Genomic DNA, 16,728 nt, shown 5'->3' with positions numbered 1-16,728 from the left:
GGGGCAAAATCAAAGTGTGACTTTTGAGAAGATGTGTCACAAACCAGAAGAAGTATATCATTTTAGTCATCATTAGTCCATTCATTTATGCACTGGAGAGAGCGCCCCATTGCAGCCCAGGCTGGTCTAGAACTTGTGCCAATCCTCCTCCCGGTCCCTCAGCCTTCTGCCTACTGGGATTACAGGCTGCCATGCCACGTTAAATTTCTCCATGTGTACTGACTGAAATCTGACAAACCTAAAGAAGAAGGAATTTTGAGGGCTTGAGATCAAGGGAGAAGGGTTATAAACATTGCGTCAGATCAAACTCATTGACTCATTAGGCAGAGATTGCTGATCCAGGGCTACAGGTCAAGGGGATAGGGATGGTTCCAAGTGATTCAGGCTAATTAATGCATGAGCCACAGTTAGAGCAAATCAACAAAATGAAACTGAAATATCAGCTCTCCCTTAATACACTGCAGAGCAAAATACCTACAGACTGAAGAGATTCAAATGCTAAAACGAGATTTATAGGATATAGGCCCTCCTTGAAAATGGCTTTACACTTCACCAGAGGGCCTTCTGCCACGGTTGTGAGAAACATTCATGCATACAGCTCTAGTGCCCCCACGATGCTCTGTCACGACTCTTCCTTTCTTCCTAGATATCATAGTGAACTCAGCATGCTGTGATCCGGCTGCCCTCACTCCCCCTGACCGACAGAGGAACTTCCTTGTACTCTGTAATTGACAAGGATGTTTGTGCATTTCCTGGCCGGTGGTTTTCCGCAGAAGTGTTCCCAGTAAGTGATGTCCTAATCTTGACCTCTGGCTGCTCAGCATCTCTTGGGCCAGCTGCCTAAAGGTATAAAAGGCTCTAGCTCTGCGCAAATAAAAGTTGCTGTTCTTCCACCCGAAGAGACGCCACTGTGTCTCAATCCCGGCACCCCCTGCCAGTCTCGGCATCCAAGATACGCTGGCCCAGCACAGCAGTCATTGAGATGCGTTGAAGTCAGAGTGAGGAGACCAAATATGGGCACTAGACTACCAAAGACGAGATGGAAATGCCGTGGCCCGATTGCATCTTCGTGGAGATTCCTGCTTTTGAAGCCCAAGTTCACTCCAGTGTGATAGCATTGAGAGATGGAAATTGTAGAGGATAATTACAGTTAAATGAGGTCACAACATGGGACTGTAATCCAGTGCAACCTGTGTCCTTAGGTGACGAAGGAAAAGACAAGAGCTATCTCCCTCCCTACATGCACAGAGGAAGGGTCTCACTAGAACAGAGACAGAAAGCAGAAAGACGTGTCTTACCAGAAACAAACCTTAGCAGCTCTTTGATCCTGAACTGCTAGCCTCCAGAATTCTGGTAAAATTCTTTGGCTATGTGCCAGTGGCCATGTCAGAGGAACAGCACGTGGCAATAGACTTCAGGAGATGGACTCACCAGAATACAAGGCACTGATGAGTGAATTTTAGGTAGGCAAGGCCCTGATGGCTTTGACTCCAGAATGTCTCCTGCTATTCTTGGGCCTTTTTATATGTTTGCCACCTCCATTGTTAACTGCTATCTGGCATAGTGGGAAAGGGTGTTGGGGGGATCCCCACTGCCTTAAATGTAATGTGATTACCTCATGGAAATATCTCATTCTCCTGAGCATTTTTATCTGTGGATTATTATGAAGATGATTTCCTTTTAAGCTGTGGTATTGAAAGTGTTGCCACCACCCCGGGTAAAGCAGGAGCTGCAGAGGATAGGAAATAGGACCAAGGAAGTGTCATGTGCTAGGACCTATGAGTTTCTCTTGAGGAGAAATATAGACTATGGTTTAGGTTAATGATTAAGAAACAAAAGAGTCTCAGGAATTAGCTTGAGTTCCTCCTGATATTAGGAAATGTATTCACAGGTTTGAGTGTGCATCGTAGCTAAAGCAAAGCTTTAAACAATTGACTTCATGTAACTAGAAAACAAAGATATTAGTTAAGATAGTTGGACAGAACTCTAAGATATGAAAAGTGAAACTAGTTACCTGTTTTTCTAACAGTTATAAAAACCTCTGTCTATGTAAATAGTTATGACTGAAAGATTCATGACCTTTAAGAAGTCTAAAAGATAAATATGTATGTGGGTTCTTGGAGATAATTTTTCACCTCTAATATATAAAATGTTTCATTATGTAGGGATATGGAAAACATGTTGAATTTTACTTGTATTCATTGTAACCATTCACTTAAAAATATAGGATGTGACCACATTGTAATTTCTATACTGCTTAAGATTCTGCCGGGTATATATACTGTAAGGGAAAAAATGAAGATAGAAGGAAAACACCAGGAAAGACGTAGAAGGACGGTAGCAGGAAATAGTGAGAAGGTAGGCATTAGGAAGAAGAAAGAAGGGAAACATTAGGGTAGAAGAACAGGGCAGAAAAATAAGAGTAGAAAAAGCAACAGAAAGAATAATAAAATAGAAGAGAAGCTTTTATTCCTCAGAAAAAGAAGTCTATATTTTCTTGCCAAGTCTGCATCTCATTCCTGGTCCCTCTGACCTGCAGAAGGCTGGCCCCTCTGACCTGCAGAAGGCTGGCCCCTCTGACCTGCAGAAGGCTGGCCCCTCTGACCTGCAGAAGGCTGGCCCCTCTGACCTGCAGAAGGCTGGCCCCTCTGACCTGCAGAAGGCTGGCCCCTCTGACCTGCAGAAGGTTGGCCCCTCTGCAGCTATGCAAACCTCCCAGTTTGTGACATCCTGTCACACATCCTGTCAGACATCTCAAGCTGATTATCCAATCATAACTGAACAATTCCTCCCAACAAGAAGTCACCCCAAGCTCTCAGAAAGTAATAAAGGAGAGGCTCTTTAATACCAATAGCATGCAACCTGTCCTAACTAATGCTCAAGGGGGACTGGCCTCAAGTAGAAACTTGTCAGTTTATACAGCGTAAGTTTTACCATTTTAATCTTACATATGCTTTTGTCTGAAGACAGTTAAGCAGGTGAAACAGATGCTGAAACTGTCGGTTCAATCTAAAAAAAATCTTCAAAGCCATTGAAGAAACCATCTAGTGTCAGTTCTTTGTTAATTATACATTCTTGTAGAGATTTTCTTTTTTCCCAGAGTTTCTCTGCATGTCCTGGGCTGTACTGGAACTCTCTATGGTCTATGTAGACCAGGCTTTCCTAAAACTTAGAGAACCACTTGCCTCAGCCTCCAAAGTACTGAAATTGAAGGTGTGTGCCACCATGCCTAGCTCTTGGAGTAATATTTTGTAAAAATACGTGAATAATTTAACACTAATATGTCTTCCATGGTAGTCGTCTATGCACTTTGATCTCAACATGGATTTTACAGTAAAGATTTATATGCACCGCGCGCGCACCACACACAAACACCTTATAGTCTCATTTTCTTATATGTTTTCTTTCTTTGAAACAGGGTCTCATGTAGCCTCGAATTTTCTACGTAGTGGAGGATTGCCTAGAATTTATGCTTCTCCTACCTCCACTGATGAGGAGAATCAAAGGATTATTTGTGCTTATTATCAAGCAAAATCCGTGCTCGGTAATCATAACAAAGAATGGGGAATCCAAAATGAGTCTCCAGCTGCTCCGCTGCTGCGGCCCGCTAGCCTTCCATGTTCCAAAAGGCCAGGGCATCATCCCTCGGCTCCGCCTTCTTTCGGGTCGCTTATTTCCCCTAACACTCATCTTCTCGAGAACTAGAATTACAGGTGTGTAACCACAGCCAGCTCTTAAACATGCATAATACTTCACTATGCGTGTGTGTGTGTGTGTGTGTGTGTTGCCATAAAGTACCTGCTTAAATTATTCTGAATTACTTAACATTAACAAGATAATTATTTTAAAAGACTCATATTGCTGATGTTTTCCCCCAATCTTGCCGTTCCAGATAATACAGAAGAGAATGAGCTCTCCCCCAGCAGAACCCCTGGAGTGTGCAAACATTATAGAAATGCCATCTCAGAGGGCACATGAATTTTGAGTATGGATAGATCTTGCCAAACTGTCTTCCTAGGGAGCCGTGCATCTTGAGCTGTGTGGAGAGAGGATGATTGAATAAGATTGTAAGTGTATATACAACTAACTCAACCTTTATTCCCTAACACACTATGAAGAAAAAATCGATTATCTGTGAGTGCCGAAGGGGGGAAGAAGAAGGTTAAAAACTCTGGTGTGCTGCAATATTGCTATCCTTTTAAAACCTGTAATTTGGGACCTAAAAGCCTGTAGCGATAGAGTCAAATTGAGAAAGGCTGGGGAGAGAGATCTGATTAGGTTTTGACCAAGTGACTGCCTTCTGTGTATTGCTGAAAGGAAATTGTCCAATAGGCGGGAGTATGTGGCATTGATAGAATTATAGTGCTCAATGCTTTCAGACGCGTTTTTGTATTATTGTTTGTTTAGTACATATGTGAAAAATAGCAGCTCCAAGCATAGCTAGCTGTGATGGCCGAGTGGTTAAGGCGTTGGGCTCGAAACCCAATGGGTTATTCCCGCGCAGGTTCAAATCCTGCTCACAGCGTACAAGGGCTTTGCTATATCTTTTTCTCTCTAAGACACATAGCTTTTCCTCTAAAGCACTCCCGTGGTAGTGTTAAACTGTAAAATGTAGAGTTCTTTCTTGTTGCTTTTAAATTAGAATAAAGAGAGTTGAAAGCTACTCAGTAGCAATACCTGCAGTGCAGCATCCAGGCTGACCCAAACTCAATCAGGAAACGTTTGACCAAGTCTGTTGTGTCTTCACTCACATTAACAAACAATAACGCTTAAATAAAATTCAGCCAAGCTTTCTTTAGTATTTTTAAGATAACTCCATAGGTAAAAACCAAAATGCTGGGGTTTAAAGTTTTTGTATCCCCACGTCTGGCTCATTTTTTATTTTCAATTGAACTCTGAGCGTCTAAATTTCTGACTGAATTGAGATTGTAAAACTTAAGATATTTAACTTTGTGATGCATACCTGTAATCCCAGAACTCCAGGAGCCTGAGGCAGGAGAATTGCCATTTTGAGGCCAGAATGATCCTGTTTCAAAAGTAAGAGGAGGAGAGAAGGAAGGGGAGGAAAGAGTGGGTTTCGTTTCATCACTTTTTCATTCAATCAACCGGGCTGGAGGTGAGAGGTTATTTAATGTCAGAGGAACCAACTGCCTAAATTAATGGAAACCAAGAGGCGCCGAGAATGGAAAAACAAACTTTTATAACGTAAGTGGTGTACAGGCAGGAAATTCCTTTATGAATGTAAAACATTTTAAGGGTTGTAAATTATGCAAGTCGAACATTTGTTGAGTTTACATGACTTGAAAGTAGGTCGGCCTTTAATTTAGTGTAGTAACTAATAATAAATAGTGGAAGAGTACCCCCCCCCCCCTCATGGCGGGCCAGTGGCGCAATGGATAACGCGTCTGACTACGGATCAGAAGATTCTAGGTTCGACTCCTGGCTGGCTCGGCTCGAAACTTTTTCTTCTCCTTTAACTTAAACGAGATAGTCCTGTTCGATTGTTCAAATCCATAACCGGAACAGATTAACTCTTGAAGAGCCCTGATCTGGATCTAGTGATCTAGGCTCTCACTAGATTTTGTCTTGCTCTACACTACCCAACAACATGATATTTCTAAAAACAGAAAGGAATGTACTTCTGAAACATTACCAGCACCGTGTGGAGAAAAAGAAACCAGCACATAAGTCACATACTGCATGTTGTTATTGAAATTAAATGTCCAAACCACCAAAGCTAGAGTTAGGACGTATCACCGGTTGCCCGGGACTGGAGAAATAAAAAATTTGAAGTCAGATAGCAATGACTGTTAATGATTCAGTACACGAATAATCACTGAATTGACCACTTTAAAATGTTGAGCTTTAATGCACATGAATTATATCTTAATTTTTGAAAAAACACAGTAGCAGAGGGAAAAATTAAAACTTGATTAATATTTTATTCGTTCATCCCACCCACCCCCGCTCCCGCCCAGCCCTGGGCTGGGCTCCACCGGTGGCTAAGCTTCTACCGTCCCTGAGCTCCTCCTGGAGAGGCGAGAAAAGTGGCAGATACTGAATCTAGAAAGCGATCTAAGAAATTGTTCACATTTGCAAACGATCCCAGACAAAATTAAGAGTCAGAAGGTACAGGAAGATCCAAAAGTGCAGCTTTGGGGCCGTGTCTGAGCAGGTGAATCTGCCTTCTAAGGTTTTCCTTGACGTAAGGCTTGAGACGTGGAACAAGGGAGAAGGTGCTCGAAAAGGATCTCAAGGCGAAATCCGAAAAGAACACAGATTAAATTACATTGAGATATGCACCATATTCTCCTTCCAAAAGTTTATCTATATCACATAGTTTGAGTTTTAATCCGTGCTAGGTAGGATTAAAAGAAAGAAGTTACACGACGCCCGGACTGTGTCTAACCCATGCCCAGTTGAGATGGACGGCGAGAAACGTGTGAGTGTGGAGCGCCTCTGACTCCCTCGTGTTAGAGAACCGCTGACCCACAGATTCCACGGCGAGTGTACTTTGTGCGTAGCATCACTGCGTGTAACCAGTCTGGTCAGCCCCAAGGCACGTTGGCTATTTTATGGTGAGTCTTTCAGCGCTTCCCACTCTGCGTGTCAGTTTTCTTCAGGCTAAACTGCCTATAAATTACCGGACTGACTGAACACGAAGGTGATCACAATTTTCCTGTGCTTCTTTTTCCGATGCGTGTACACGCAGGGCTGTGTTGAAACAAGGAGAGTGCCCCTCCTGACTTAAAGACTACAGATAACTGAGACATAAATAATTTCATTTCTTGAATCATATATGAGCTGAGGTCTCCTAGTAACCAAAACAGTCTGAAATCTAAGGAAAGGCATCCAGGCAGAAGTGGAACCAGACCATATAAACATGTGGTTTCCCACAGAAGATAAAGAGGAGCTCCCTGGGTGAGAGGAAGGGACAGCTTCCCAAGGAGACACAACTCCATTTTATAATGAATTGTTGAATCTAAGTGTGGAGAAGAAAGAAATTATGATCTCACAGTATCACCTACTCAGAGAAGTTTTTGCATTCTTGCTAAAAATATAAGAAAATCTTGTCTGACATGGGTTAACACGACCCTTAGGAAACATGATGGATTAAGCCCTCTGTGAAAGACAGGCAGGCATATTCTACAATTCGAAGAGGAGTTGGGGAAGAACATGTCTGATCAGTGAGATACGTGGAGAATATTTCAAGAACTCTCAAAACTCATTAGTAAGCATGCCACCTGTGCTGGGCAGGCTACAAGCCTGTATTGCAGCATTTGAGAGCCCAGGCGAGAGGATCTGGAGTTCAAGACCAGCCCAGGCCCTGTCTCAAAAAATAACAATAAAAGTGAGCAAATATTTTAGCACACACAAAAGTATACATACAAGAACTAAACAATCACAAGAAAAAATGCTTACATCTCTAGAGATACAAATTAAAACCCCTAAGATGCCTGAATATTTATGACAGCTGAAAATTGCAACTGTTGGGGAGGATGTGAAGGAATGCAAACACTGGCTTACTGTTGGTGTGTGGCTTTCAGAAACAACGAAGCAGTTTCTCCTTAAACTTGTCAGGCAAAGGTGATAACAGGACATTAAGACCCCTCGCTGTCATGAGAGGGACAGCAACAGAGTCTAAGAACAACGTGGGTAAATAGCAGCTACTCCAGCGGCCAGGCCCGAGGACAGTTATCATTGCACACAGCGATGCTCCAATAGCATCATTCTCTTCTGAAAAGGTAACCGACCCAAGGATCCCACCCCCACCCAACCCATCCCCCATGGTTTAGGGGGGTTGTTGTTTTAGAATTCTCTTTGATGATTGGATTGTCTCCTACTTAATTAAGTAAATTGAAAACTTCATATGAATTGATGCTTCCCTAAACGTTCTGGCTGACCCTGACCTTGAAGACTGATCTGGCTCTCTGCTCTGTGAAGGGGTGTCCTATCTTTGTCCGCAATCCTATAGGATCACTGAGAAGCTTATCCCTGATGCAGCTGCCTCAGCACTCCACATGGTTTCCTCAACGGCTCCTCCTGGAGTAAATTGTCTGAACCCAAGTTTCTTTAGTTAAAAGCCAGATTTAGAGTACCTATCGCTATAGCCTAAGAAGTACCTTGACTTCTATTCAAATACCTGCTTGATACTACTTGTCTGGGAGGTAAGAGAAAATACTCAAAAACTGGAATTTGCATAAAAGAACTCTTTCCCTCAGGAGCTCAAGGGTTCAATAAGGTTCTGCCAGGAGTGGGACTCGAACCCGCAGACATATCTGTTGGCTAATAAATCCAACACCTTAATCACTCTGCCACCCCAGTCAGTAACAAAAAAATTATTATCTGTCATACCATACGAGATTATAATATCTAGTCTGAGTGGTTATGATGTTTTATCTATAAAATCTGGAGTTAGGTTTAAAGGAAGCAAAGCCTTGTAGTGATGGTTAAAAAGTAAAAAAGAAAAGCCTCGTAACTCATACAATTTAGGCACTAAACTGTGCCACATATTATACTGAGTGTTAAAGGCAAATGATCCCTGATTGTGTGACATTGCAGTAAATGAAGACTAGGATTAAAAGAAAAAAATATAGGGAATGTAATAAAAGATTCGGTGTGCAGGAAAAGTAAGTGGAGTCATGATGAGGTGGAGGTGGAAGGTTGCATACAGGCTCATGACCCACTAGTCACTATCCAAGCCCACTGACTGCTTAGTCCAAGGACTAAGTTTGAAGGATACCAGGGCGCACACGTGGAGCTGGACTCCACGACAACGTCATTAGCAGCGAAGCGGTTTTTGAAGAAAAGCTCTAACTGCTCAAGCGTCCTTCTCAGTACCAAACACCTACTTGTCGTCGCCCGTATCCGGGCAACAACGTCCGCTGCCGGGTGCCTCCTGGCTTGATCATTCCTGGTTGGCGGGAAGCATGTGGCCTGAGAAACTGCAAGTAGAAATAACAGAGACACAGAAGAAATAGACGTAGGATAGATTCGGGAAGAATATCACTGAATGCTGCCGCCTCGGGTTTATTTTTCAGCACCCTTTTATGCCCCAAGACAAATGGGAGGGCAAAAGAACATTTTTTGTTGGGACACAAGGGAAAAACAAGAGTTCAAAACATTAAGAAGCAAAACATCTCGTAGCTAAACACCTTAGGCCAAACATCCTGTTATGTAAGCAAGACGTGTAGCAACTTCACCTTAGGCCTGTTGCTTGACCTTGAAGGAGCAAAACAAGCTTGAACTCTAACCCTAAGTCAAGATGGAACGGAGTCACTTCTATGGGCTCCCACGGTCCTAGTCACAAGCCACATGCACAGAACCCACCATGTCAGCAGGTCACTAGCCAACATGGAGGCGATGGATAAAGAGCTCACTACAGCAAGTCTCGGGCTCGGTATTTGGAAGATTGTGTCAAAAGTCTATGAAGATTTCTAGAGTGAGAGATTAAATAAATCATAAGGTAGAGTTCATAATAAAAGTTCTATACTTCAGAAAATATTGAAGACCACAAAAATAAATACCCCTCTGTTGTTTTGGTTACAGAGAAAAGAACCAAGATGTGTGGAGGGGGAGATAGAGAATTAATGGTAGAGCCTTTGTCTACCATGCACAAGGCCGGGTGTTTGACCCCCAGCACAATAGACAAAAAGGGTTATGTCAGCTGCCCCACAAAGAACAGAAAAAGCACAATTCTCCCTCACTTAACATCATTAATGCAGAAAATTCAGCTTTTGTGGGGGAATTCCTAAAGCTTGCCAGGTTTACAAGCATGCCTTCCTCAGAATAATTCAGCTCATTGGTACATTCATCTCAGGGTTCTGCCTCTGAACCCCCAGATATTTGGCACCCATGAGCAAAAAGGCCTGAGAGACTCTGTCCTCTGTGTATTGAGTGAAATCCAGGCTTGCCAGGACTAGGATCAGAGCTGATCAGAAATGACATACTCTGATATACAGAAGAGGGTTTAAACATATATTATTCTCGGGCTGGAGAGATGACTCAGCCAATAAATGCTAGGCTCACAACCCAAAATATATTAGGGTTCTTGTACTATACAGTAGAATCATTTGTGGATAGGAAGATAGGAGAGGCTCACTCAAGCCAAGAAAGGAGCATACAAAACATAAGGAAATCCCTTTAAATAAAATTTCCCAGGAGTCCACCTGAGATTTCTCTGCCTGGAGCTCACAGAGGAATTACAGCTATACAGGGCTTCTACTTGCTTCTTTGGACTTTGCCACTATTGAATTTAAGAATCAAAAGTATGAAGACAGTAGGATTCTTTTTTGATTGGTTAATTGTTTGGGTTTTTTTTGTTTGGTTGGTTGTTTTAGGGGTTTTTGGTTTCTTGAGACAATGTTTCTCTGTGTATTCTAGGTTATCCTAGAACTTGCTCGGTAGACCAGGCCGGTCTCTACTCAGAGATCCGTTTCCGTCTGCCTTCCGAATGCCGGGATTAAAGGCGTCAGTCACGATGGCCCCGCTAATAGGATTCATTTTTAACTAATTTGGAAAAGCACAGCAGCTGCCAAGGGCGTTTCCGTAGTGTAGTGGTTATCACGTTCGCCTAACACGCGAAAGGTCCCCGGTTCGAAACCGGGCGGAAACATAGTTTTGGTTTAAGTGCCAGGTTTTAAATTTGCCTGCTTTTCTTTGTAGTAAGACTGCCAAATAAAACGTAGCTTCATTTTAGCCACTTCTGACCAAGCGGGTAGCTCCTTCACCGAGATGGGCAAAGTGAAATAGGGGCTAAGAAGAGATATATCAGTGCAGAGATATAACACTGACCGAAGTGTTTTGGAGTTTCTTCTTTGGTGTTGTTTCTATTTTGGGTTTTTTGTTTCGTTTTGTTTTTCCTAATTTTAAAAAGTGTTTTTCTTTTTTAAAAAAAAAATAATTAGGGGTGGAGAGATGACTCAGCAGTTAAGAGCATTTGTTGAAAGTTTAATTCTCAGAACCCAGGTCATATGTGCAATCACATATGCACAGGCACCCCCCCCACACACACACACACGATTAAAAAATAAATGTTAAATAAAATTTAAAAAGTAATTTAATATAAAAATCACTTTATTGTAATGAATAACTAAATTTTTTATTTGTGAGTTCATGCCTTTTCATTTGGGCTGCTTGTTTTTTTGTTTTGTTTTGTTTGTTTTTTGTTTTTTTGCTTTGTGTTTTTGGTTTATTTGGTTTTGTTTTGTTTTTGAGACAGGGTCTCACTGTGTAACCCTGGCTGGCCTGAAACTCACAGGTATCTGTCTGCCTTTGCCCCACCCCACCCCCAAGTGAAGGAATTACAGGGATAGGCCAGGGTACTCCAATGTGGGGAATATCTTATGCAGAAAAAAAAAAAAAGGGAACCAGATGTGTTAAATACCTATAGCTAGGGATGACTAAACGGTGACAAACTGTCCTTTGTCAAATACGAGAATTCTAAGTTTTGTGTTATTCCGGTTTTATGCTTGTCACTTGTTGCTCTTACCTGTGAAAGACCCCCGATATTGGAAGACTCTCACTCAAGCCTCGGATAACGCGACCCTCCCCAGTAACTCATGAGAGACCGTCCTTGCTGCAATCACACGAGGTTTAATGACAAGACGACAAGATGGGAACCAGTGCACTGGGCCGAGACTCATAACCCATGCAGGGGAAGAGTTCAACCCCAGTGACCTGGAGAAGTAGTTTTTATAGGAAGAAACCACACAGCCACAGGGGGGCAGGGAGGGTGTCACAGAAAATTCCGAAAATTCCAGTGATGATTACAAGGGGGCAACTCCCTGCCTCTCAAGATCATTCTCAAGGTCATAATCAGCTAGTTCCTATTCTAAAAATACCAATGATAATTACTAGGGGGTGATAATTACTAGGAATCTCCCTGTTTCTCAAGATTACTCTCAAGATTACAATCTACCTTTATCTTCAGCTAGTTCCTGAAACCCTGAAACTGACTAATCCTAGATTTCTGATTCTTCTCTTCCTGCTAGATTTTTGGCTCTATTTTCCTGCTAGGGGGATCTGGATTTATCCAGGTCTTTCATCTGCATGCAACTCTGTGTGTTCTATAAAATGGTATATCCTCAATATTATGCAGTAAACGATGAGCTTTAAAGTTTTGGTTCCTTTACATATGTGTTTTACTACATATAACCTAAAATATTCTGATGTTTAAAGATGCACTCAGGGAAGAGTGGAGAAATAACTCAGCATTTAAGAGCTGCTCAGAGGCCTGCAGGTTTATTCCCAGCACCTATGACTGTAACTCCAGTTCCAAAGGCCCTAGGCAGGCACCTGGCAAGTAGCACAGAGATACACAGGCAAGCAAGACATAAATACATTTCAAATAAATTCGAGGCCCCAAAATGTGAGCCTATTCCACCTTGTCTGAAGGTCAGAGAGTTTGGCTCTCTCGAAGTTGTCAACAAGTGTGGCTACACACCCTGACGTAAGGTGTGGTTACATGGTGCTTTGGACACTAAGATGGCCCATAGAGGTAGATGCACTCCATCCTGAATTCAGGCATACTTCTGCTCCTTTTTTGAAATAGGATTGACTTAGGGAGTGGCTGCCCACAGGACACTTTATCTAGGCTGTTTTCACTGGTCCTTCAGATACTTTTCTCAAGAAATAATAACTTGATTGTCTCAAAGTATTCAAGCAAGTAACTGGTCTATTTGTGCTTTGCGTCATGTTAAAGCAGTCGTTTGCCTTCTTCTCCCCTTTTGTATTGGGGTATAAAAGTGTATGGAAAATTAAACACCGAGCGAACTCAGAAGTCAGAACTCAGTATGCAGGGGAGACTGAGTGGCCCTCCCCATACTATCCTAAGTCTCTGTGTTTCTTTCTTATCCCTGTTCCTCCTACCTAACTTTCCTAATCCTCACGCCCTACCCTAAAATTTATGAACCCGCTGTGGCTAGGATCGCGGCAGAAGTCACCCCAGAGTGGTTCCCGACAAAATAAAAACAAGATTTTTTTTTTAAAAAAAAAGTATATCCAAAGGGCCAATGAAATATCTCAACAGGTAAAAGCACTGCTGCCAAGCCTGAAGACCTGAATTCATACCCCAGGTTCTCCATGGTGGAAGGAGAAAGAATATTCTGGACAGCTTTCCTCTGATCTCCACCCATGTGCCCAACAGGATTATAAACACACCCATGGTCAATTTTTTCACAAATATTTACTGAATGTCTTACTCTGTCCACAGAACTGTTCAGTGTTCTGGGTGAGACATCTTCATGAACAGAAATTATGGTAGATATCAGTTGGTAGTGAAAAAAGGAAAAATATAGGAAAGAGGAAGAGAAAATAAAAGGGAGAAAGATAAAGAAGGGGGAAGAGGAAAGGGAAAGGGAGAAGAGGGAAGGAAAGTGATCAATGGCAAAATGAGTAGGTGTTCAGACAGAATAAAAAAGACAAGAACGTTCAGTTGCGATTTTAGACCTTTGTTTCCAGTGTGTGCCTGGGTGTGGAGTCACTGCGATGAGATTTTTATAGGCGAGAAAAAGTTTATAGACACCTCCGGCCTGTGCAAGGGATGGAACTGCAACCTGGGCTTTCTCAGCACCACACTTTAACCAACCACATTAGGGCTCAACTTTGTAAAAATTTTATAAGAACAAACATTTATGTTCGTGCTTTTAAAGAAATTTCTTCTCCCCTTGCCGAAAGATTTTCGTTCAGATAATCTTGACTCTCACCAAGTAGCATTGCTTTTAAGAGTCTTCTGTGTCCCCTCGCTCACAGAGTTGAGTTTAAAGAGGTAAGAGCGGTTCTCGTATCTGGGAGAAAATGCCTTAAACTCGCCTGTTCCGACTTCCACCAGAGAAGCTTCCAACGTGGAAGCCGGAGACCTTGAGAAGGACCAGGAAGTAGCTGCTTGCTAGCCCAGTAGGCAATGAGAAGCCCCGGAGTTGCTGCTCCGTTTCGCAGTGTCTGTTTTATTTTGAGACTGAGTCTTATACTCTTTGTAACCCACACTGGCTTTGAATTCATAGCTATTCTCCTGTCTCAGCCTCCAGAATGAACCACTACACGAGGTTTAACTTATTATACTTCAATATCTGGCGCCTTCCACTTTCCTGACGGGTAAGCCTGTGCGGTCCTGATCTTTGTCTCTGGATTCCAGAGTGCCCACGCTATAGGAGGCTCAGTCCTTTAATTCAACAAACGAGAGTAAAGCACAAGGTGTGCAACCTAATTTCTGCGCATTCTCTGGTCTTCCGGTCTTCCCGAAGGGGACTACGAAGATCCTCTGATGTCTGACAAACAGGAATCCTGATGTTTTCTTCTTTCCAGAAAATTATTCTGAACAGAAATCATTTGGCTCTGTCTGGGATGCAGAGCAGTAGATCGGGAGTATGGCGAGAGCAGGCGTGGGGTAACAACTCTGAGACTGCTTCTCAGACTTTTCTAAGATGCTTCCCCATCCCGCCTGCTTCCTGCCCCGAGAGGACTCTTGCCCTCCCGCTCCCGAAGAGGTATTCTGCGCCGGGATAGTGGCGGCTTTCACGTTCACAATTGTCAGAGTCGGGTTCTGAGCTCTCGAGGCGCACAAGCTGATGGGCTCCAAAGGAACAAGTGATGCAGAGGATCAGCGGGGCCAGCAGTCTCGCCGGACCAGACAGCTGCACTGCTTCTAAGACAGACGCCCGGATGCGAAGGTCATTTTCGAGAGCCGGTTAAAGCAATCTTGACTCTTTAAGGCAAGTGCGCGCTCTCCACATTTTTTTCCCGGCCTTTTCTTAGGTTTGTTTCCATTCTGAGCCTCCGAGACCTCTGCCTGAAAGCAGTCTGACCTGGAAATCATTCAGTAGTACTGGGAAGCCTTAAATGAGCGCCAATCCTCCTGTCGCAACTTCCCAGATTGCTAGAATTACACGTGTGAATAACCACACAACCACAGCCGACTCCGCAGTCGTTTTGTTGTTGCTGCTTGTTTTGGTCTGGTGGCTGTTATTTGCGAGGGAGCCTGGCATACCCCCGTCTGAGCACTCAGGGTGCTTTACTTTGCTTTGGTCTCGGAGGCTGTTTCCAGTGCAAAAAAAATTAAAGCAAACGATGCAAAACTGAGCTTAATCATTTTACCGGTAACTGAGTTGAACCCTGAAGCTTCAAATGTTCTCCTTAATTTTGAAAAAGTTTGTAGTCGTCATACACACTTTTCATAACTATTTTATTTTTTATTCTAAGCTCGAACAATGACTGCTTTTCTTTAACTATAATTGTTGATGCTTTTTAAAGGGCAAAGAATGAATGGTTTCTTGCCCACCTGTGGGGTGTGTGTGTGTGTGTGTGTGTGTGTGTGTGAGAGAGAGAGAGAGAGAGAGAGAGAGAGAGAGAGCCGTAAGAAATAATGACAGTGACACCAACCGAAGTGGAGGGCTATTAAGAACAACCAAGGTTCCAGTCAGTGGCAGAGACCCCATTTATCAAAACACACTGTACCTAAAGTGTGAGAACCACACAAAAACACCTTTCACCATTTTCTGTTATCATCGCACCAAAGAGAAAGGCATCTTGGACCCCAGTCTAGACAAAGAAATATATTCAAGGGGCAGGAGATAAGGCTCAGTGGTTAAGAGCACGCTCTTCCAGAGGACCCGGGCTTATTTCCCAGCACCCACATGGCAGCTCACAACTGTCTGAAGATCCAGTTGCAGGGGATCTGACACCTTTACACCAATGCACATAAAATAAAGTTAAGTAAACCATAAGAATATTTTAAAAATATATTCAGTAGCTTACATAAAGGGAAAAAATACGCGGTAGCAAGATACCCTAGCCTGGAGCAGCGGCGGGCAGGGGGTTGATTCTGATCACTGGTGGGGAATCTTGGTAAACTAGCACAGTCTACCAAATAGCAAGTCAGGGCACTGGTGAATGAGAAAAATGCTCAGCTGCAGACCAACTGCCCCTGGCGCGACAACACCTACGCTCCAGTGCCCCAGCAGTGTGCCCTCTGCCTTCTCCCAGGAAAAAAAAAAAAAAATGTACGGTAACTGTTCCAGAATCTGAAGGGCACCAGTCAGGAGACCTGGATGGGATGTAATATGAACCCGGTGAGCTTCTTCTGTTTCTGATGTGGATATTGCAGATGGATTCATAAAGTAATGATCAAGTCTTTTTAGAATTATTTGGTTTGTATGTAAACACCTGCTAGGGATTTACCTAACGTTGACCCTGTATGTGGTCGCTTCCCAGCTCCACTGTTTTGTTCTTGTCCTGGAATTGTGTGATCTAGTACTGGTTCTGACTCCAGCCCACAGGCCCCAGTGAAAAGTTTCCTCCTTTTGTTGTCTTTTCCAGACTCTGTTCCCAGCAACTGTTGATTTACAGTGGATAGAGCTTCAAACGTAATCCTTGACTCCATTCCATGGAAATGAAAGGTGTGCTGTACGTTCGCCTGTAAGACTGTCTTGCAAGTTAGGCTTTCTCTTAAATGCAAATATAAACTTATTTTATCCTTATAAAAAATAAACGATGGCGTCATCTTGAATTTATTGAGCATATTATAGACTGTGAAAAATTTGATATAATTGTTGTGAAAATTTAAATGCAGGGATAAATATTTTATCTGTTTTACTTTTTAAAAGATTTATTTTATTTTGATATGTTTTAATTATGTATATGTGGGTGTGCGCGCACGCATACTCACGTGAGTTCAAGTGCCTGTGGAGGCCATTTAAACTCCTGTAATGTGTATGTGTGTTTCTATATGTA

General features: G+C 42.8%; 3 non-coding genes across 3 annotated transcripts; all 3 read left to right on the top strand.

Annotated features, from left to right (window-relative positions):
- Nucleotides 1-4,443: 4,443 nt before the first annotated feature.
- Trnas-cga (transfer RNA serine (anticodon CGA)) lies at nt 4,444-4,525 on the top strand. Its single transcript has one exon. It is a non-coding gene; the product is annotated as a tRNA-Ser (tRNA).
- An 853-nt stretch (nt 4,526-5,378) lies between these two features.
- Nucleotides 5,379-5,451, top strand: Trnar-acg (transfer RNA arginine (anticodon ACG)). The gene has a single exon. It is a non-coding gene; the product is annotated as a tRNA-Arg (tRNA).
- A 5,091-nt stretch (nt 5,452-10,542) lies between these two features.
- On the top strand, nt 10,543-10,615 carry Trnav-aac (transfer RNA valine (anticodon AAC)). Its single transcript has one exon. It is a non-coding gene; the product is annotated as a tRNA-Val (tRNA).
- The last annotated feature ends 6,113 nt before the right edge of the window (nt 10,616-16,728 follow it).

Source organism: Myodes glareolus, chromosome 14, assembly GCF_982192425.1.
Source record: "Myodes glareolus chromosome 14, mMyoGla1.1, whole genome shotgun sequence".
Lineage (NCBI taxonomy): Eukaryota > Metazoa > Chordata > Mammalia > Rodentia > Cricetidae > Myodes > Myodes glareolus.
Note: the sequence above shows the minus strand (reverse complement) of the source record. Positions and strands in the feature narration are given on the sequence as shown.